Here is a 21,642-nt window from a genome sequence, read left to right as displayed (position 1 = left end):
AGATTGCTTACATTTTAAGTGCCGTAACATGACACAGACGAATGGAAATTCATATTCAAATACATATTTACCCATTACATTGTAATAAATATTGCACTGCATATTTATTAATCAGAAGCAGTGTTTGTATAAGGGTTTTCAAGTGTTCAAAGCCCTTCCAGTGCATTATCTTGTAATCTTTATGACAGCTGTGTCAGGTGAGTATTATTCTTTCCCCGTTTTCACAGATGGGGGGCTGGGGGGGGAGCCTTAGGCAACCCTGTCATCCTAAAGCCACCAAGTGAATTCATCATGGCAGAGATTAAAACCCAAGACAAAAACTTCCAGCAGATGTGTTTTTTTAAAGCAGTTCGGGGGCTTTTATACGCCTAAGCTCCTTCCACTCCTCTGAACCGTGAGAAATTCGGGAGCGGCGCTATTTGGGTTTGAGGGGAGAATGCTGGAGATCACTCGTGCTGTTCTTTCAATATTTGCTCTATTTAAAAATATACACAAGCAAAGCATGAAAATGGGGGGGGGGGGGGAGGTAAGGTACCGTACATGGGAAGGGCTGCAGCTCAGCTGGCAAGGTGCATGCATTGCACACAGAAGGTCCCAGGTTCAATCCCTGGCATCTCCAGTTAGGGTTAGGGGAGACGACTGCCTGGAACCCTGGAGAGCTGCTGCCAGTCAGTGTTGACAATACTGAGTCAGATGGGCCAATGGTCTGACTCGGTATAAGGCAGCTTCATATGACCCTCTGTGCATGCCTTCCTGGCAGCAGATCCACTGTCTTACATGAGGTCTGCATACACCCCAGCTCACTTCAGGGCTGGCAGATCGTCTCCAAGGAGCGTGCTGCAGCTGTTGCTGCCACTGCGGCGGCTGCCGCCACAGCAGCAGAGGATGATGCATTCTCTGGAGGTAGGATCTGCTGCCCCCTTCATGGATCACTGCCTTGTCGTGGCGAAGGGGCTTGAATTACTCAGGGAAGCTATGAGCTATGCCGTGCAGGGCCACCCAAGATGGACAGGTCATAGTGGAGAGTTTGGACCAAACGTGATCCACCTGGAGGAGGAACTGGCAACCCACTCCAGTATCCCTGCCAAGAAAACTCCATGGACAAAGACAACAGGCATATAAAAGATATGACGCTGGAAGATGAGCCCCTCAGGTCGGAAGGCGTCCAACATGCTACTGGGGAAGAGCGGAGGACAAGTACAAGTAGATCCAAAGCTGATGAAGCGGCTGGGCCAAAGCCGAAAGGACACTCAGTTGCGGATATGCCTGGAAGCGAAAGGAAAGTCCAATGCTGTAAAGAAAAGTATTGCATAGGAACCTGGAATGTAAGAACCATGAACCTTGGTAAGCTGGATGTGGTCAAAAATGAGATGGCAAGAATAAACATTGACATCCTAGGCATCAGTGAACTAAAATGGACGGGAATGGGCGAATTCAGTTCAGATGACTATCATATCTACTACTGCAGGCAGGAATCCCGTAAAAGAAATGGAGTGGCCCTCATAGTCAACAAAAGAGTGGCGAAAGCTGTACTGGGATGCAATTTCAAAAATGATAGATTGATCTCAATACGAATCCAAGGCAGTCCTTTTAACATCACAGTAATCCAAGTTTATGCACCAACTTCCAGTGCTGAAGAAACTGAAATTGACCAATTCTATGAAGACTTACAACACCTTATAGAAATGACACCAAAGAAGGATGTTCTTCTCATTATAGGGGATTGGAATGCTAAAGTAGGGAGTCAAGAGATAAAAGGAACAACTGGCAAGTTTGGCCTTGGAGTTCAAAATGAAGCAGGGCAAAGGCTAATAGAGTTCTGTCAGGAGAACAAGCTGGTCATCACAAACACTCTTTTCCAACAACACAAGAGACGACTCTACACATGGACATCACCAGATGGGCGACATCGAAATCAGATTGATTATATTCTCTGCAGCCAAAGATGGAGAAGCTCTATACACTCAGCAAAAACAAGACCTGGAGCTGACTGTGGCTCTGATCATCAGCTTCTTATAGCAAAATTCCAGCTTAAACTGAAGAAAGTAGGAAAAACCACTGGGCCAGTAAGATACAATCTAAATCAAATTCCTTATGAATACACAGTTGAAGTGAAAAACAGGTTTAAGGACTTAGATTTGGTGGATAGAGTGCCTGAAGAACTGTGGATGGAGGCTCGTAACATTATACAGGAGGCAGCAACGAAAACCATCCCAATGAAAAAGAAATGCAAGAAAGCAAAGTGGCTGTCCAATGAGGCCTTAAAAATAGCGGGGGAGAGAAGGCAAGCAAAATGCGAGGGAGATAGTGAAAGATACAGGAAATTGAATGCAGATTTCCAAAGAATAGCAAGGAGAGACAAGAGGGCCTTTCTAAACGAGCAATGCAAAGAAATAGAGGAAAATAACAGAATGGGAAAAACCAGAGATCTGTTCAAGAAAATTGGAGATATGAAAGGAACATCTCGTACAAAGATTACCACAATTAAGGACAAAAGTGGAAAGGACCTAACAGAAGCAGAAGACATCAAGAAGAGGTGGCAAGAATACACAGAGGAACTATACCAGAAAGATATAGAGGTCTCATACACCCCAGGTAGTGTGGTTGCTGACCTTGAGCCAGACATCCTGGAGAGTGAAGTCAAATGGGCCTTAAAAGCACTGCTAATAACAAGGCCAGTGGAAGTGATGATATTCCAGCTGAACTATTTAAAATCCTAAAAGATGATGCTGTTAAGGTGCTACACTCAATATGCCAACAAGTTTGGAAAACTCAGCAGTGGCCAGAGGATTGGAGAAGATCAGTTTACATCCCAATCCCAAAGAAGGGCAGTGCCAAAGAATGCTCTAACTACCGCACAATTGCACTCATTTCACACGCTAGCAAGGTTATGCTTAAAATTCTACAAGGCAGGCTTAAGCAGTACGTGGACCGAGAACTCACAGAAGTGCAAGCTGGATTTCGAAGGGGCAGAGGAACCAGAGACCAAATTGCAAACATGCGCTGGATTATGGAGAAAGCTAGAGAGTTCCAGAAAAACATCTACTTCTGCTTCATTGACTACGCAAAAGCATTTGACTGTGTCGACCACAGCAAACTATGGAAAGTTCTTAAAGAAATGGGAGTGCCGGATCACCTCATCTGTCTCCTGAGAAATCTCTATTTGGGAAAAGAAGCTACAGTTAGAACTGGATATGGAATAACTGATTGGTTCAAAATTGGGAAAGGAGTACGACAAGGCTGTATATTGTCTCCCTGCTTATTTAACTTATATGCAGAATTCATCATGCGAAAGGCTGGGCTGGATGAATCCCAAACCGGAATTAAGATTGCCGGAAAAAATATCAACAACCTCAGATATGCTGATGATACAACCTTGATGGCAGAAAGTGAGGAGGAATTGAAGAACCTTTTAATGAGGGTAAAAGAGGAGAGCGCAAAATATGGTCTGAAGCTCAACATCAAAAAAAACTAAGATCATGGCCACTGGTCCCATCACCTCCTGGCAAATAGAAGGGGAAGAAATGGAGGCAGTGAGAGATTTCACTTTCTTGGGTTCCATGATCACTGCAGATGGTGACAGCAGTCACGAAATTAGAAGACGCCTGCTTCTTGGGAGAAAAGCAATGACAAACCTAGACAGCATCTTAAAAAGCAAAGACATCACCTTGCCAACAAAGGTCCGTATAGTTAAAGCTATGGTTTTCCCAGTAGTAATGTACGGAAGTGAGAGCTGGACCATCAAGAAGGCTGATCGCCGAAGAATTGATGCTTTTGAATTATGGTGCTGGAGGAGACTCTTGAGAGTCCCATGGACTGCAAGAAGATCAAACCTATCCATTCTCAAGGAAATCGTCCCTGAGTGCTCACTAGAAGGACAGATCCTGAAGTTGAGGCTCCAGTACTTTGGCCACCTCATGAGAAGAGAAGACTCCCTGGAAAAGACCCTGATGTTGGGAAAGATGGAGGGCACAAGGAGAAGGGGACGACAAAGGATGAGATGGTTGGACAGTATTCTTGAAGCTACTAACATGAGTTTGGCCAAACTGCGGGAGGCAGTGAAGGATAGGCGTGCCTGGCGTGCTCTGGTCCATGGGGTCACGAAGAGTCGGACACGACTGAACGACTGAACAACAACAACAGGATCTGCTGCCCCTGCAGAACCTGCCGCCTAAGGCAGTAGCCTCACCATGCCTCAAGAGTGGGCCGGCCCTGGCTCCCTCTCACTGGCCCTGTTTCTTTGTCTCCAAAACAGCGGTTTCATCACACACCCAAAGCTTTGATCAGCACCCTTCTCACTCTGGTGGTAGGTTGAGGGGAGGGAAGAGGGAAGCTGCGATACCTTCCAAGACGTGATGCAAAAGGTGGGGAGCCGTTCTGCAGCCTGAGGGTCACATTCCCTCTTGGGCAACCGTGCCAGTGGTGGAGAGACACTTGGGGAGCTAAGTCTGGGTCCGCTGGACCTGGAGTTCCTGCTCTGGTGGGTTTTACTTCCCTAACATTCCAAGCGTGCAATTCTCCCATGAACGTAATAAGGTACCGTAAGCCATTCTGGGCCATGAATGAGGTTGTTCACTCACTGCAGCATCACAAAGCATCGAGTTGTTGGCACCTGTCTGTCTCGGGGGACAATGGAAGAGTGCGCCTTTGCGGGTGAAGTCAAACAGTTTGAAGGTTGCGGTGGCTGCTGTGGCTGTAGAGGTTGATACGGGAGAGACGTGTTTTGTTGCAGCTGGGGCAGATGAAGGCGTCCGGTTGTGCTGTTTGCAGATGCACCATGGTGTTTCTTCTCTCTGTGCTTCTCCCCAGAAATCCTTCTTCCTCTGGTCACTGCTACGGATGCATGACCGCTGCGGTCATCTGCCAGGGATCCCCACAGGGTGGGGTGGATGTTGCCAGCCTTCATGCCATGTTTGCCGACGTCTTTGTAACTCAGAGTTGGACTGCCAACGGGCCTGGTGCCTGAAGCCAGCTCCCCACAAGGCAAGTCCTTGGGGATCCTGCCATCTTCCATTCTGTGGACAAGACCAAGCCTGTGTAGATGTCGCTAAGACAGGAGAGCAAACATGCTGGGAACGTTGGCTTGGAAAAGCGCACCTTTGTTTGAAACTGCCCATGCAATGCCCAAAACATTCCTGACGTAGCGCATGTGGAAGGCATTGAGGCGTCGCTCCTGGCGGCTGTAAGTTGCTCACAACTCACTTCCATAAAGAAGCATGCTCAAAACACAGGCCAGGTAGAAGACCTTCGTCTTGGTATTGGATGTTGGCATCACATTCTCCCATACCCTTTTGGAGAGGCGAGCCATTGCCATAGCTGCTGGCTTATTGCTCTCCCAAATCAAGTTGATGGTGATCTTCGCAAAGCCACACATATTCGTACCCAAGCCTAGCAATTTTATATAGGCATGTATAGTCCGCCACTTCTCCAAGGAGTTCCAGACCAGCTTCTCAACCACCCTGTGAGGTAGGCTCGGGGAGCGACAAGCGGCCCAAGGTTCCCCAGGGAGGAGCTTTCCAGAGCTCTCCACACCTTCTAGGACGCAGCGTTGAATTGCTCCGGCGGAAGAAGAGCGGGGGCTTTTCTGCTGTTGCTCAGGGGGTCACGCTTCCTCTGGCTCCCTACCGGAAGAGAAGGCCTTAGAGGGCCGCTCGCGGGTCGGCGGCCAAGCGGCCCACGGAGCAGCATTAAGAATGGCTACCTCTACCTGTCCAGGGCGAAAGGATGGCGTCAGTTTTCATATATCCGCGAGCGCCCCCTGCAGGTGGAGCGGGCGGGGCAGCGCCATTGGGCCCTCCCTCACCCTATGGCTGCCCGGAGACGGCTGGAGCTGGCGAGGAGCAGCAGCAGCAGCAGCACCAGCACGTGCCAAGCCCCGCCTTCCCTCGCGCCGCTGCGCGCCATCCAGCCCTGGCCGTGGGAGCTGCCGGCTGTTGGCAAGAGAGGCGCGAGGCTCTCTGCGGCGGCGACGGTGCGCCCAGGTTCGTCCTGCAGCGCAGCGCGAAGAAGGGTTTGCGCGCGCGCGCGTTTGTTTTTTTAAATGTTTTGCGCTCTCACGCGCGCAGCTCTCCAGATGTGCAGGCAGGCAGCGGCGCGCGGCGCGGCCACGAGCCCGTCTCCTGCTGCACAGGCTGGGCCAGGAGGGAGAGAAGGCAGCGGAGCCCGCCGAGCTGGAGGGTGGCGCTGGGAGGAGGAGGAGGAGGAGGAGGAGGAGGCGAAGCGGCAGTGCTGCTGACGGGGATGATGGCGAGCAGCAGCTCCTGGACAGCCGCACGGAGGTGCCGCAGCCGGGCTTGTGCCTCCGCCGCTGAGATACGAGCCGCCCCCCCCAGGTGAGCGCCCCCCGCCTCGGCGCCTCGCTATTCCGGGGACGGGCGCGGGAGGCAGCAGGGATGTCTGCGGCCGCAAAGGCGGGCCAGGCCGGGGCTGCAAATCCCCAAGAGTTCCATACGGGATAACGAGCCCGGTTGGAGGGGGGGGGGGGCGGCCGGGAGAAAGGCAGGGGGTCAGCGCGCAAGGAACGTCCCTCGTCAGGAGGCTGCTTTCTTCGGGGGGGGGGGGCGGACATGCCTAGGCGGGAGGAGAACGGTGCCCATTGGAGAGAAACACCTTCTGCACATGCTCCGAGGCACCGTGGCCTCGGGGCGAGCCTAGCCTTTTGTAAACAGGTGCCCGAGCTCGTGCGAAGTCTTGCCCTTGTGCAAAGAGCAGGGGGAAGACGCCGCTGCCAACCTCTGCCTGCTTGCTGGCTGCCCGCTTCTGTCCGCCAGCCACCCACCCACCTGCTTGTCCCCCTTTTCGCGCCAAGGTGGCCTCGTCGTCGGGGCTTCCCAGCAGAGCCCTGGCTTTCCTCCGTCGCGGAGGGTCGAGGGAGTAGCCCGGGAAGCGAGAAGGCGAGGAGCTGCGGGCCGGCTGGCAGCAGTCCTGGCCGGGAAGCAGCTCTGGGCTTCTCCCCCGCTGACCTTGGGAAGCGACCTGCGGCTGCGGCTTTCTGCGCGAGCGGGGAGGGCAGCCGGGCAGGTTGGGCAGCAGTAGCGGCGGCGCGTTGCCCTCCAAGGTGGACGACGTGGCTCAGTCCGGGCTGGGCCGGCTACGGGCACTCGGGAGTTATGAGGGTGGGGGGAGCCCGGCCCCGACCGCGCTTTTTTGCTTGTTTGTTTGCCTGGAAGAAGGAAGGGGCGGGTTAAAAGCCGAGACCGAGGAGAGAGGGGAGGCGGTGGGGGTGCCGTGACTTCAGGGCAGTCGAGGGGGCGGAGTGGCAGCGTAGCTTGGGATTCCTGGGCCTCCTCTGGAAGGGATGGGAGAAGGTGGGTTTCGAGCGAGCCGGGTCTCCTTGGAAGGAAGTAGCAGTTTGGAGTCTTGCGGAGATGCTGTCGGCCCCCCCCCCTATAAAGTTGATGTGCATTGCCATTCAAACGGTGTGCATGCACCCCATCATGTGGTCGATTACGCAGGGCGGGGCTTACCTGCCACCCCAATATTATTTATTCAAGTTGGCACCCCTGGCTTTTGGGCAATCTCAGAAGCCTTTAATTATTGAGGTGGAGAGATTTCCACTCTTTGAGGGAGAAGGGATGGGGGGGGGGCTTGTCCTCTGAAGGGAGCAGATGAAGATTGGGTTGGAGGTGGAAACCCCTTGGCAAACCTCCACTGGCCTGCCACCTTATGGGTGCCAGCGACTCTCTGCCCTGTTGTCCTTGCCATTCCACCCTCCATGCAGGGGCCAAGATTCTGCCCAGGGGTTGTGCCACGTAGAACAGGGAAGGGTGGGCAAATGAACCGGGGGGGGGGGGCAGACGCCAGCTGTGCTTCCACCCCGCCATTGCAAGCTAGGTCACAGAATCATAGGGTTGGGAGGGGACCATGAGGGTCATCTAGTCCAACCCCCTGCAATGCAGGAATCTTTTGCCCAAGGTGGGGCTCGAACCCATGATCCTGCCATTAAGAGTCTCATGCTCTACCGACTGAGCTATCCCAGTTCCTCTTCAACCATTACATATTTATGCCTCTCATCAAAGGTGATTCTGTGGGTCCCAAAAGGCCTGCCATCCCAGGGTGGGTGGGAGGTTACCAGAGGGGGGGGGAGCACCTTTTGGGTTGTGTCTCCCACTCTATAAAACTCCTACTTGATTGGAGCCAGTCCAGGACCAAGCAAAGATTCACCACTACCAAGTTGCCTGAACATTTCAGCATGTTCTATATTTTTGTTTCTATGGGTATAGTTTTGCTGGCTTGTATTGGGTTTATGGCTGCGTATCTCTGTGCTTTAATCTTCGCCATTTCTTTGTTTTGTAATCTTAATTGGTTGTGTGGCACCGAGGGAGTTTTATATACTGAAGCCTCCTCTAGCATCTTACGATTTAGGTGCAGAGTGTATACACTCTGAGCGGCTTAAAAGTCTGCACCTAAATTTGCAAGATGTGAATGCAATAGACATGTTTGCAAACAGGCATATGCTAGTCAGGGATACGTGATTGGCTGCATCTGCCTGTTGAGCGTGCGTTCACTGAGCAATGTGTGAAACGTACCTTGGGGCACCAGGCATGGCTGTGCTTGTGTTTGACTCGGATAGACACTAGAACACAATGTCCCTGTGTGTCTAGGATCCTTCGCTGGCTGGCTGTAAGAAGAGATTATCTATAGGCAGTTGCGAAGTGATCTACATACAGTATAGCTTTTTCCTATGTGGGAAGTGTTTCTCTGTCCTGAGTGTGTGAAGCAACCCCCTTGGATCTCTGAAACAGAAATCAGCCTTAGTGTACACATTTTGATACTGTATATGTTTTGGGCACCTGTAATTTCCCAAAATCGGGTTTTAAGGCATAGTTGGTGGGAAGACAAGGAATAGGATTTGGGGCTTCTGTTTGTCCCTTTTTGTCTTAGTATTTGAAGGAGTGGAGTCTGGTGGCGATGGAAACACCTAGGAACTTAGGAAATGTCTTTGGGTGGAGAAAGGGAAATATTTAGGGAGTTAGGAGTCCAGATTTTAGTCTTCTGTGGGTGAAAAGTGTGTTCTGTCGAGTGTATGTGTGTATGTGGGGGGGGAGTTGGCTGTCTTTGATTTATTATTGCTTGCAACTCTAGAGCAGACTCATTTTTCCAACGTGGCCAAGTCAATCTCACTCTGTGCCTCACTTATAAAATGAAGATAATGATGTTTCTGTGCCAAGCTGCAGGGCTTGGGAGGATAACTGATTGGTTGGGAGGTGCCCTGATACTGTGTTAGCATTGATGTTGTGGTTCTGTGGCTGCCAAACTGCTGGCTCCTGGTCCCTCTTTGTAGCCCACTGCCGCGCATGTTAATGGAGAGGGGAGAAGGGGGAGATGTTTATTTTTGGAGTCAGTCCAGCCTTGAGCATAAGGATAGCTTTTACCATTTTGCCGGCGCCTCCCTAAAAATTATTCTACAGGTTTCGGCAGTCAAGATTCTGAATATTTAATGAGCTTTAATCCTCCCTACCATTCTCACAGATAAGGTGGTACGTGGGTGGCATTTCTCCCCAACCTTTCAATGTGCTCTTATGGACTAGGAAATGGGGATTCTAGTCCACATTCTTTTATTTATTTATTTATATATTAAAAATATTTCTATACCGCCGTCTATTAAAAAATAATAATCAGAGTGGTTTACAAACAGTTACATATAAATAAAGCCATGCGATTGAAAGGTTAAAAAACAGAAATCAGCTAAGTATTGTATACATAATTGCCTGCAAAAACCTGACAATCACTTTAGAGATTGCACCAGAAGCGGTTTAGTCCTGCTGGCCACATGACCCGGAAAGCTGTCTGTGGACAAACGCCGGTCCCCTTGTCCTGAAAGCGAGATGGGCGCCGCAACCCCATAGTTGCCTTCGATTCGACGTAACCGTCCAGGGATCCTTTACCTTTTACCTTTTTTTTTTTTTTTTGCCTGTAGAAATTTGGTTTGGGTAGGTGATCCAGGCAACTGCCTGAGTGGGGTAGCCCAGACTTGAAGGTTGGTGTGCGTATATCCCTGTCTCATGCTATCAGTCCAGTACAGTATCGACATCAGGCATTGCATTCTGGGAGAATTCAAGATGGCAGCGGCTCGCCACAAAACAGGGCTAAGTGGCAGCTCAGTGGCAATAAAAAATGTGTTGCTGGATTACATATGTGAGTGACTGGCAGCCGGCAGCCATACTGTATGGGGACTTCGATGGGAAGGGCACCGTCAACAGCACTGGGCAGGGAGCCATAACTGGGGAATCTTATAAAGTCTGGCCCTGGCAGTCAGGGTTCTCGGTTGTCCCAGAAGCGTACAAACAAGCTAGCCCATTGTTTCCCAAACTTGGGTCTCCAGCTGCTTTTGTACTTCATTTCCCATCATCTTTGCCCACGGGTCCAGCTAGCTAGGGATGATGGGAGTTCTAGTCCAAAAACAGCTGGAGACCCAAGTCTGGGAAACACTGCACTAGCCTCTCCGATTCGGACCTTCTCCAACGTGTAGCTGCTGACGAGAGGCACAATGGTAGGAGGAAGGCCAGTGAGCACACCTTGCGCTCTTCCCCTCACACGATGCTCATTGTGCAAAGGGAGTATGGCTGAATTGAGCAATACTGACTGACCCAAGGAGTTTCGTGGCTGGGATTTGAACACAGGTCTTCCCCCAGCAAAAGTCTAATGCTCTTCTCAATACATACAGCTGTCTTTCTCTGTCTGTCTGTCCCTCCCTCCCTCCCTCTCAAATTTTTCCTTCACCTCTTCCAGGGTTAAACCCTGAGATTTAAGCTAGGAACACACCCTGTCTTAATGGGTGTGTAGGGTTATGTAGCAGACCAGTCCTGCTGTCCAAAGTCTATAGGGATTCATAAGTATTTTGTAACTGGGTTAGGAAGTGGGAAGGTGGGACCGTGAGGTACAGGCTTTCTGGATGCTGTTACGGTTCCCCCCCCCCAAGAAGATAGAGATATCTTAAGGTATCAAGGGCGCAGGTACTTGGACAGCTCAAGTGGGGGTGGTCTAAGCAGACAGATTTCATCATCTTCACAGCAAATCATCTTTTCTATGAGCCTCTGCAGGCAGCATGGGGGTTAATGGGCCGTGCAGAGCAGTGCTTGGCATCCTTATTTCATAAATCTGTGTCTATGCCCAGGGGTCATTCGGCATATTAGCTGAGTGCCCATAAAGCACACTCCCCCCCCACAATGCAGCTCGCACACGGACCCTAAATGGTACATATTGGTTTCATGGTTCATTCCAAGTAACTGGGAAATTGGGGGGGGGGGAGGGTTGGATGGCTTGACAGATCTCTCTCCTTTTCCTGGAGTGTAGGGTGGGGGGGGCAGGGGGGAGTAGAGTTTGAGGGTCCACAACAGGGAAATCTTGCGTGTTTCTGATAAGAACCAGGCATTGTGTGGGATGGATCACAGATGATGCAGCTTACCAATATAACACAGCAAGTATTCGCTCCCGCTTTTCTCCCGCTCTGTCTCATCTCTTGTCACTTCAACACCCGTTAATAGTTGGTCTCCTTCCACTTGCTGGGGGCGAAGAACACGGAATTTTCAGATACTGAGTGATTGACAGCTTGCTGCATTGCACCCCCTGGAGCCTACTTCACGGCCCCTCCCCCTCCAATTTACATAGAAGGCTCTCAGTCAAACTTCATTTGCTTTTCTGCATAAGAGTCCCGTAACCTTAGCCCATGGGCAGGCAAACTAAGGCCCAGGGGCCAAATCCGGCCCAATCACCTTCTAAATCCGGCCCGCAGACAGTCCGGGAATCAACATGTTTTTACATGAGTAGAATGTGTCCTTTTATTTAAAATGCATCTCTGGGTTATTTGTGGGGCCTGCCTGGTGTTTTTACATGAGTAGAATGTGTGCTTTTATTTAAAATGCATCTCTCTCTGGGTTATTTGTGGGCCATAGGAATTCGTTCATATATTTTTTCCCAAAATATAGTCCGGCCCATTACAACATCTGAGGGACAGTGGACCGGCCCCCTGCTGAAAAGGTTTGCTGACTCCTGCCTTAGACGATGGTCTATATGCAGTTTCATACTAACCCAGCTGGAACAGCCCTTTCCTTTCCACTGTGTTAATTGCACGCTGGGTCAAAGGGTGTGTGCTCAAGGGCGTCTTCCCCCAATGGTTTTCAATGTACAGAGACAGTGTGGTATACTGGTTAGAATGTCAGACCAGGAGCTGGGAGAGACCAGGGTTCAAATCCCCACATGGCCCTGGCGCTCGCTGGGTGACCTTGACCCAGGCACTGCTTCTCAGCCTGTCCTACCTCACAGGGTTGTTGTGAACATTAAATGAGGAGGATTGGGGGGGGAACCCTACATGTTTCTTTGAGCTCCTTGGAGGAAAAGGGTTAGGTATAAATGCAATCAGTGAATGTTTACTGCAGCGGCCCAGATGTTTCCCAGCGCTTCCCATAACAAAATTCTGCAACAGAAACCTGTGAAAAGTGGGTTGTGGGATTCCTGGCCCCGGTGCAGCTGGCATATGAATACTTTCTGCAAGCACCTTCTACCACCACCGCCACGCCAATCCTGCCCCGTCATCAAGCACTGGAAGACTGTGCCACACATTTGCATCATGAATAGGGAGATGGGAAGCTGCCTTGTGTGGTTAAGAGCGGTAGACTCGTAATCTGGGGAACCGGGTTCGTGTCTCCACTCCTCCACATGCAGCTGCTGGGTGACCTTGGGCTAGTCACACTTCTCTGAAGTCTCTCAGCCCCACTCACCTCACAGAGTGTTTGTTGTGGGGGAGGAAGGGAAAGGAGAATGTTAGCCGCTTTGAGACTCCTTCGGGTAGTGATAAGGCGGGATATCAAATCCAAACTCTTCTTCTACTCTTCTTATAATGAACCAGATGGTCAGTCCACCCAGCTCAGAGCTGTCTGCAACGGCTGGCAGCAGCTCTCCAGGGCTTCATGCCCCGCAGCCTTGCCTGAGGAAGATGCCATGCCTTGAACCTGGAACCTCCTGCATGCAAAGCAGGTGCTGTCCCCCTGAGCTATGTCCACCACCACCACCACCCCCCATTTTGGCACTCACTGCCCAACAGCTTGGCTGTTTCTCATTGAGGGCAGCGAGTTCCCTACCCCGGTCCTGAATTAGGTCAAGAAAGCCGGCGCACTCGTCATAAGCCTTACTGTGTCACCTGCAGGCTTGTCTTTTTTTTCCGGAACGGAAAGGTATTGGAACAGTGACCTCGGCTGCGCGAGAACAAGAGCGCAACACTTTTGTACAGAAACGTGTTGCCCAGCCCCAACCCTTCCATCTCTCACAAAGGGCTGCCTCGTTCAAAGGATTAAAGAAGAAGAAGAAGAAAAGTCATTACTGATGAAATCTCTGTGCATGTAATTGTTTTGGTTAAATTAAAACTCTGCTTCTTCCTTCCTTCCCTCCCCAACCCGCCCCACCCCCCGCCGGCCTGTGCACACCTTGCTGCTTTTGCCTTGCTCTGCTTCTGTCATGCTCAGTTGCACAACGTAAAAGGCAAGGGATCGACTGGTGTCCTAAATGGGGAAGAGAGGCAGGCAGGCATGTGCTCAAGTGCAGCCATCGTTGTTAACCCTTGTTGAGCAACCTGGATGTTCTTTTCGACAATGAGAGCAGCTCAGGCCAGTCTAAAAAAAAACCAAAAAAAAAACGGGCTCCAAGCCAGATCATTTCATGGCCCGTGCAAAGGATTATATACCGTTTTCATTTTGGATTAGCCTGGAATATTAACTGCAGCGCTGCAGCCGTCATTGAGCCGGTGCAGAGAGAGTAGCAGGACGGAGTATTGTTCGGCTTGCTGTGGAAAGGCTTCTCCCCGAAGCCAAGGTGTGGGAACTGGCTTGCTTGGTACGAAATGAGAGGACAGGAATAGTGGGCAAATTGGGAACCTGGCAGAACAGAGAATCAGTGTAGTGTAGTGCAGGATTATCCAAAGGAGAAAGTGGTTTAATAATGGGCGAGATAGCAACTATCTCGCCACATGGAAACACAAATTTTTGAGATAGCAAGCAACTAACTCTTGTCACGTCGCTTGGATAAATATACACAACTTTTCCAGATAGTTTAAATGACTGCTACTGTGGACCATCTGGTTAAGGAAATGATTAGATAACCTAAGGAGAGCTCTGCCCACATAGCATTCTGCTACCACGGTGGTCAACTTGATGCCTGTGGGAGGCCTACCCACCCCCCCAAAATAGAAATTGGGGGGGGGGGAGTGGCATTCTGCTTCTCCAAATTCCCAGAAACTGATATTCAACGAGGTATACAGCATCTGACCCTGGGTGCAGTACAGTGGTACCTTGGTTCTCAAACATAATCCGCTCCGGAAGACTTGCTCCAAAACCAAAGCGTTCCAAAACCAAGGCGCGCTTTCCCATAGAAAGTAATGCAAAACGGATTAATCCGTTGCAGACTTTTAAAAACAACCCCTAAAACAGCAATTTAACATGTATTTTACTATCTAACGAAACCATTGATCCATAAAATGAAACCAGTAATCAGTGTACTATAGCATAAAATAAATAAAACAGTATTGTAGATGATAAAAATTACAATTAATTTTTTTCTTACCTGCACTGATGATAGTCATTGTTTGGACGGGGGGCTTTTATCTATTTCTGTAGTCACACAATCAAACAATCAATCAGTAGCTGAACTGGGATCCACACAGTCACAAAAAACAAATTAACTGAAAAAGCCTCAAAACAAAAAATGCAAAATAAATATCAAAAGCAAAAGCACCAAATATAAGCTCCAAATATCACCTCAGAACACTGCAATCGGAAACGGAAGGCTTGAATTACAATGGGGGGACGCAAATTAGCAGCGCAACAGGAAACACAGGGGGACTCAAAATGGAGCACGTTTGGCTTCCGGAAAATAGTTCGAAAACCGGAACACCTACTTCCAGTTTTGCGGCATTCAGGTTCCAAGTTGTTCGTGAACTAAGCTGTTCGGAAACCGAGGTACCACTGTATTGATATGATGAGCTATCTTTCAAGGGTTGTTCCATGGAAGATGGAGCAAGCTTGTTTTCTCCAGCTCTGGAGGGTAGGACTCGAACCAATGGCTTTACAAGAAAGGAGATTCTGACTAAACGTCGGGAATAACTTTCTGGCAGTAAGAGCTGTTTGACAGTGGAACGGCAGGAGGTTGTGGACTCTCTTTCACTGGTGGTTTTAAAGCAGAGGTTGGATGGCCACCTATTGGGGATGCTTTAGCTGAGATTCCTACACCGCAGGGGTTGGACTAGATGACCCTCGGCGGTCCCTTCCGACTCTACGATTCTGTGAAATGTTTAATACAGTACAGACACTCAATTTTTTCAGGAGACCTACGTATCTTTTACAGTGCTTTGTTTTCAGAATTCGTTGTACACGGCACGGCTTCTTTACCGATTCATGAGATGTAAATCTCTACTAAGTGGGGGGAAACTCCCTCAGGTAATTAGTAGGCCTGTCACTAAAGAAAACTTAGTTGATTAATCTTATAAGTTGCAGCTGATTAACTGATTAATTAATCGAAATATTTCTGAATTTGCGTAAGGGGGGGACCAAAACTAATGAAACAAAGCATTCTTCTTTTGCTTCCAATTGATGTGTTTGTGCATGCATCACGAAGACATCTGAAGGCAACCCTGTTTAGGAAAGTTTTAAATATTTGACGTTTTATCATGTTTTTAGTATTCTGTTGGGAGCTGCCCAGAGAGGCTGTGGAAACCCAGCCAGATGGACGGGGTATAAGTAATAAATTATTATTACAGTGGTACCTCGGGTTAAGTACTTAATTCGTTCCGGAGGTCCGTTCTTAACCTGAAGCGTACTTAACCTGAAGCACCACTTTAGCTAATGGGACCTCCTGCTGCCGCTGCGCCGCCAAAGCACAATTTCTGTTCTTAAGCGGAGTTCTTAACCTGAAGTGTACTTAACCCGAGGTACCACTGTAGTATTATTATTATTATTATTATTATTATTATTATTATTATTCCTTCGTAGAAGCACCGCCACCACCCCTTTCGCACACAATACAAATAAAACGCCTCCTCCCTTGCCATTTTCCCTCTTATATACCTGCCAGCTAAGATTCCACTTCATGGATCTGACAAAGTGATCCTGAATCCCCAAAAGCTTATGGCACAGTGAATTTATTAGCCTTTAAGGTGCCACCAGATCCTTTGTACTTGCTGCTGCAAGAGACTTAACGCTAACAAAGATGCTTGTTTGAGACTAACGAGAGACTAATTTCCTCTCTGGAAAATTCTAATAATAAGACGGGGTTTGTTTGCCATATTCAGTTTTTATACGCACTTGTATTTAAAAATAAATCAAAATCCCCTGCTGATTATTTGGTCTTTTCTAGTCAATGGAATCACAGCTGATTAATTGAATATTGCACTCTTAATAGCTCGGCTCAGTCTGTAGAAATGCTGCCTCCTGCACAGTTCCCAGCTCTTTCTAACTTCCCCCTTGCTGGTTCTGCATTTCTTAATCTTAAAAGGCACAAGTAGCAAATACTCATTTCGCTGGTGAAAGCTGGCATTTAACTCAGTGGAGATGTGCTATTGTCACCCATCTCTTACCAGCATCCAAGTGCTGTTTTGTAAAATAACAACAACAACACCTCACATCTTTCCATGTATTAACCCCCATCTTTTCGCTATTTTAAGATGAAATGGGATCAAATGGATTTCCCTTTTCTTGCCGTTCTGAGTAGGGGGACGGGGGCTCTTTCAGGGTGACCTCAGCATCATGAGCTTCGCGATGCAGCATATGATTCCCCTCTCTAAATTAAACAGAATATAAAACTCCCTCTCCCCAGGGAAATGAAGTGTGCCAGAGAGTAGACAATCATTCCTCTCTTTCCTTGGGTCCAGGGGGGCTTTATTTGCCTAGCCCTGGAGGCATGTGTGTCACAGTGGACTGTCTTGCCTCACTAGCGGCTGCTGAGCTCGTTATCGCAGACACAGTTGACATTGCTTCATTAGCCTCATTAGCAGGTTGCTGTGGTGCCAGGCTTTGAAGGGTTTGTATTAATTTACATGCGAACACATATTGGGGAGGGTGAGTTGACACTGCGTCCTGGAATGGAAAGAAGCTGGGGGGGGCATGCTTCATTTAACTTTAAAAGCCCCTGCTAAGGCATCCTGAAATTCTGCAACTACAAAGCCCCTAATCACACCATGGGAAGAAGCGAATGTTACTGTATACATTATACAGTTCATAGTTTTTTTTTTTATAAAATGGCATTCAGATTTTGTTTTATTTTTGTAAATGGCTGGAGCAGGGAGCGCTGGGACTTAACAGAAAATCATGGTGTGGGTGGATGAGTGTACAAGAAGATGAGAGGAACTCAGAGCATTGATAAAGTACAGTACAGTCGTACCTCGGAAGTCGAACAGAATCCGTTTCAGAAGTTCGTTCGACTTCCGAAACATTCAGAAACAAAAGCGCGGCTTCTGATAGGCTGCAGGAAGCTTCTGCAGCCAATCGGAAGCCGCAGGAGCCCCGTCAGACGTTTGGCTTCCAAAAGAACGTTCGAAAACCAGAACACTCACTTCCATTTTTTGATCATTTGGGAGCCGGAACGTTCGACTCCCAAGGTGTTTGGGTGCCAAGGTACAACTGTACGCCCTGACTGTGGGAAATCCCTTCCTGAAGTCTCAGTGGTTTTCTAGGGCTGCAGTCCTATGCATCCTTAATTTATAAAGCCCTACATGGCTTAGGTCCAAGCTATTTAAAATACTATATTCCCTCATACAAACCTGCCTGGGTTTTGAGATCTTTGGGGAGGCCATTCCCTTGCTCCCACCGCACTCACAGGGTGGGGATGCAGGACAGGGCCTTCTCGGTGGCTGCTCCCAGACTGCAGAACTCCTTCCCTAGAGAAGTTAGACTGGTTCCCTCCCTGTTGTTCTTCCACTGGCAAGTAAAGATTATTTTTGTTCCAACAGGCTTTTGGGAACTACAGTGGTACCTCGGGTTAAGAACTTAATTTGTTCTGGAGGTCTGTTCTTAACCTGAAACTGTTCTTAATCTGAGGTACCACTTTAGCTAATGGGGCCTTCCGCTGCCGCCGCACAATTTCTGTTCTCATCCTGAAGCAAAGTTCTTAACCCGAGGTACTATTTCTGGGTTAGCGGATTCTGTAACCTGGAGCGTCTGTAACCCGAGATACCACTGTATTTGTATGGTTTTAATATATTTTATATATAAGCAACTCCCCATTTGCACCGGGGTTGTGTTCCAGGTCAATGCACAGGTCAGTGGTTGTGCGTCAGCGCATTCCACTCCCTTCCGGGGCTGAGAACAGCACACACGTCGGCTGTCACACGTACCCTGGTCTCGTGCAAAATGCTCATTCCCTGTATGTATATAGTTTTACTTCTAACAATGTGTTACTGTTTCTCAATTACTGTTTTTTTCTGTTTTTAGTGAGTCGCATTTTTATATGTAAGCCACCTTAAGACTCATCAGGGAAGAATATGTTATAAATATATGATGATAATTGGGAGTAAAGCCTACTAAATATGAACAGGTTTGCAGCTTTTTCTTTTCTTTTCTTTTCTTTTTAAGTAATAGACAAGTCTGTTTGGTCTTATCTCCTCAGCTATTACCTACCACTTATTTGTGTGTTGTTGTTGTTGTTGTTGTTTTGCATCCTTTAAATATGCAAATTATTTCACAGTCCTTTTCTCATCTGGGGGTTACCAGATTTTCAACTGGCCAGTGTGCAGTTAACAATTGCTTGATGTGCAGACAGACACACTGTGAAAAATGATGCCTGCTGGTTTCTGCACCTCACTGTTACTGTTAAAAGAAAGGAGAAGAGGTTAGAACAGCATGTTATCCTAAAACAGGCATGTCCAACAGGTAGATAGTGATCTACCGGTAGATCACTGGTAGATCATTGGCTCCCCCCAATATTTTACCTCCTCCCTGAAAAAACTAAACAACTTTGATCCGAACCCTCCTTGAGTCCATTTGGATCTCCCAACTTACTGGACCATAAGGAAGAGACTGCCTCTCCATCTCTGGATTCTTCACACTCTGCTTGAGAGAGGTCCCCACGTCCCATGCTTATTCTTTGGTTTTGCTGTCCCAAACAATGGTTGGTGGCTCTGTGCCCCTGATCTAGAAGGAACCCCATGCAGTTTCTCTGTGGAGGCCGGTCCATTAGGCCTCTGCACTCCAACCTCTGCCCTCAGCCAGCCGTTACCTGCCTGGCTGTAGGCTTCCTCTTTCTTTAATCTCAGCTTCCCCTCTCTGTCCCCGCCCCCTTGGCTTCACCCATGGTTGGGACAGAGCCCTACTCGTGCCAAGGGGCCAGCCCCTGTCGCAGCTTTCTTTTGTGACCTTATGTAATTTCCTCTCATCAATTCCAGTAGGTTTCTCACCTTTCCTTGCTCTTGGGATGCTTAAGAAAGCGCTGCTCCCCTGACTCATTCTCCACACACACACCCCCATAACCCTCCACACACACCCCGATAAAATATTAGCTGCACAGTAGCTCCTTTCTGGGTTTGGAGGAGTGAGACTCATCCCTGTCCCTGACACTCCCAGCATCCTACAGCACCTCTATAATGAGTCACGAGAGTGAGACACACACAAACACCCCACCTTCCACGCTGCCGCTGTTGACGGATGGGTCTGTTAGCGGCTGTGGCCCACGTCCCCTCCTGCCAGCTCTGTGGAGATTTATGCCTTTAATATCCCCAGCCTTACAAGAGTTCTCACAGCAGTGAAGCAGCCCGCAGGACAAGTCAGCGGGCGGAAGGGACTTTTTGCACCGAGAGTCTTAGTTAACAGCCTGAAACCCAGCAGACAGTGGCTGGGAGATGGGTGGGGTAGGGTGGGTGAAGAATGGAACGAGGCTTGCTTCACAATCAACCTTTTCCCTGAGTGGATATTCTTTGGGTAGTAGGGGAACAGTGCGCTTATGTGTAATGAGCGCACACGTGCAGCAAAACATGCACAGGCAGGCCCTTGCAGAGCCAGGCAGAGGCCCGGGCCAGGTAGATAATGTGGCCCTTTAAAAAAAATTTATTTCAAGGCTTGAACCATATCTGCATATAAAGACAAAATGGAAAATATATACAATAGTGCTTTTTTAAAATACATAGGGAAAAGGATTGTTTTAAGTATTTACATTTAAATAATGGTGAGCGATTGTGAATATGCTGACCGAGGCCCCCTTTGGAATTGGAGGCCCGGGCCATGTGGCCCATATGACACCCCCACCCCACCCCGTTTGGGCCTGTGCACAGGTATGTGTGTTAAGTGGGGAGGAAGGCTGTAGCTCAGTAGTGGATTCGTTCAGCTTGTTTACAGGCAGTCTGGGGTTCAATCCCTGGCATCTCCCGTTGTTGGTGGGTTTTTTCCTTGAGGATTAGCTAGCAGGTCATGGGAAATACCTCCCGTGTTTTGTAAGATCCTGCACACCTGCCACTAACCAGAATAGGCAGCGCTAAGCTAGGTAGACAGATGACCTGATCTTGTACAAGGTTGCTTCCCTATGTCCACATGTCCACACACAAGCGTTTCCCCCCCCCTACATGGAAGCAATAGTCATGTCAGGGGGGAAACATCATGTGTGAAACTACCTAATAGAACTGCCGCTATCCTGCAGTCACAGCTTTTCACTCCCCAACTAGCTCTTCCCGAAGACATGGCCACACTGAGCCAAACCAGTAGCCCACCCAGTTAATATGCACAGATGAAGCTGTTCTTAGACCAGTGGACCAGCTCCGTATACATTGGTACCTCGGGTTACAGATGCTTCAGGTTACAGACTCCACTAACCCAGAAATAGTTCCTCAGGTTAAGAACTTTGCTTCAGGATGAGAACAGAAATTGCGTGGTGGCAGCGGGAGACCCCATTAGCTAAAGTGGTACCTCAGGTTAAGAACAGTTTCAGGTTAAGAACGGACCTCCAGAATGAATTAAGTTCTTAACCCGAGGTACCACTGTATCTGGTAGGGGTTTGCATCAGATTTGGACAAATCTTGAGCTGAGACAGGGTGCTTCGAGGGGTTTAGGGGCAGGATCGATACTGGGGTTTCCCAAACTTGGGTCTCCAGCTGTTTTCAGACTACAACTCCCATCATCCCTAGCTAGCAGAACCAGTGGTCACGGATAATGGGAACTGTAGTCCAAAACACCTGGGTGACCATGGTTGTAAGCCCTGATCCATATGAAGCTGCATGAGTTGAAGCAGGGTCCCCTGAAGTGCTCCATTGTGCCCTGGTGGTTCACTGGTGGTGGTAGTGAGCTTTGCAGAAATCAAAAGTTATTTCTCTAGCTTAAGGGAAATGCCAGAATGAGGCGAGGGGGGGTGGAATGTGCTCCTTTGCATCTGACAGGTATAGCTTGTAATCAGGTGTATTTATTTCGCAAGTGCTCTCCAGTCCCAATGCTTTGGGGAAAGGAGCATCTTTGCAAGAGCAGAACTTACATCTCTAAGGAAGTGAAGAAGCTCCTTCACAACTGGCAGACCTAGCTTATAATCAGAGCGAATGGTTTTACCCAGGAAGCAAATCCCTTTTAGTTCTTCCCACCCCAAAATCAATGGTAAAGGCACTTAGCACAAAAAGTCCCTGGGGCTATTTGACTGCAATCTGGCAGATTTCTTATCCAGAAGGGCACTTCTCACTAATGCCTGTAA

At 48.8% G+C, this 21,642-nt stretch overlaps 1 protein-coding gene across 1 annotated transcript in view; it reads left to right on the top strand.

Annotated features, from left to right (window-relative positions):
* The first annotated feature begins 5,901 nt into the window (after window positions 1–5,901).
* The window catches only part of LOC117041972 (G-protein coupled receptor 22-like), a 30,666-nt gene continuing 14,925 nt past the window's right edge, over window positions 5,902–21,642 (top strand). The window contains exon 1 of the mRNA XM_033141370.1: window positions 5,902–5,981. The gene's annotated coding sequence lies outside the window, so the exon portion shown is untranslated. The remainder of the gene's footprint in view (window positions 5,982–21,642) is intronic.

This window comes from Lacerta agilis, chromosome 2 (genome assembly GCF_009819535.1).
Source record: "Lacerta agilis isolate rLacAgi1 chromosome 2, rLacAgi1.pri, whole genome shotgun sequence".
Classification (NCBI taxonomy): domain Eukaryota; kingdom Metazoa; phylum Chordata; class Lepidosauria; order Squamata; family Lacertidae; genus Lacerta; species Lacerta agilis.
The sequence above is the reverse complement of the archived record's forward strand: the minus strand, read 5'-3'. Positions and strand labels throughout refer to the sequence as shown.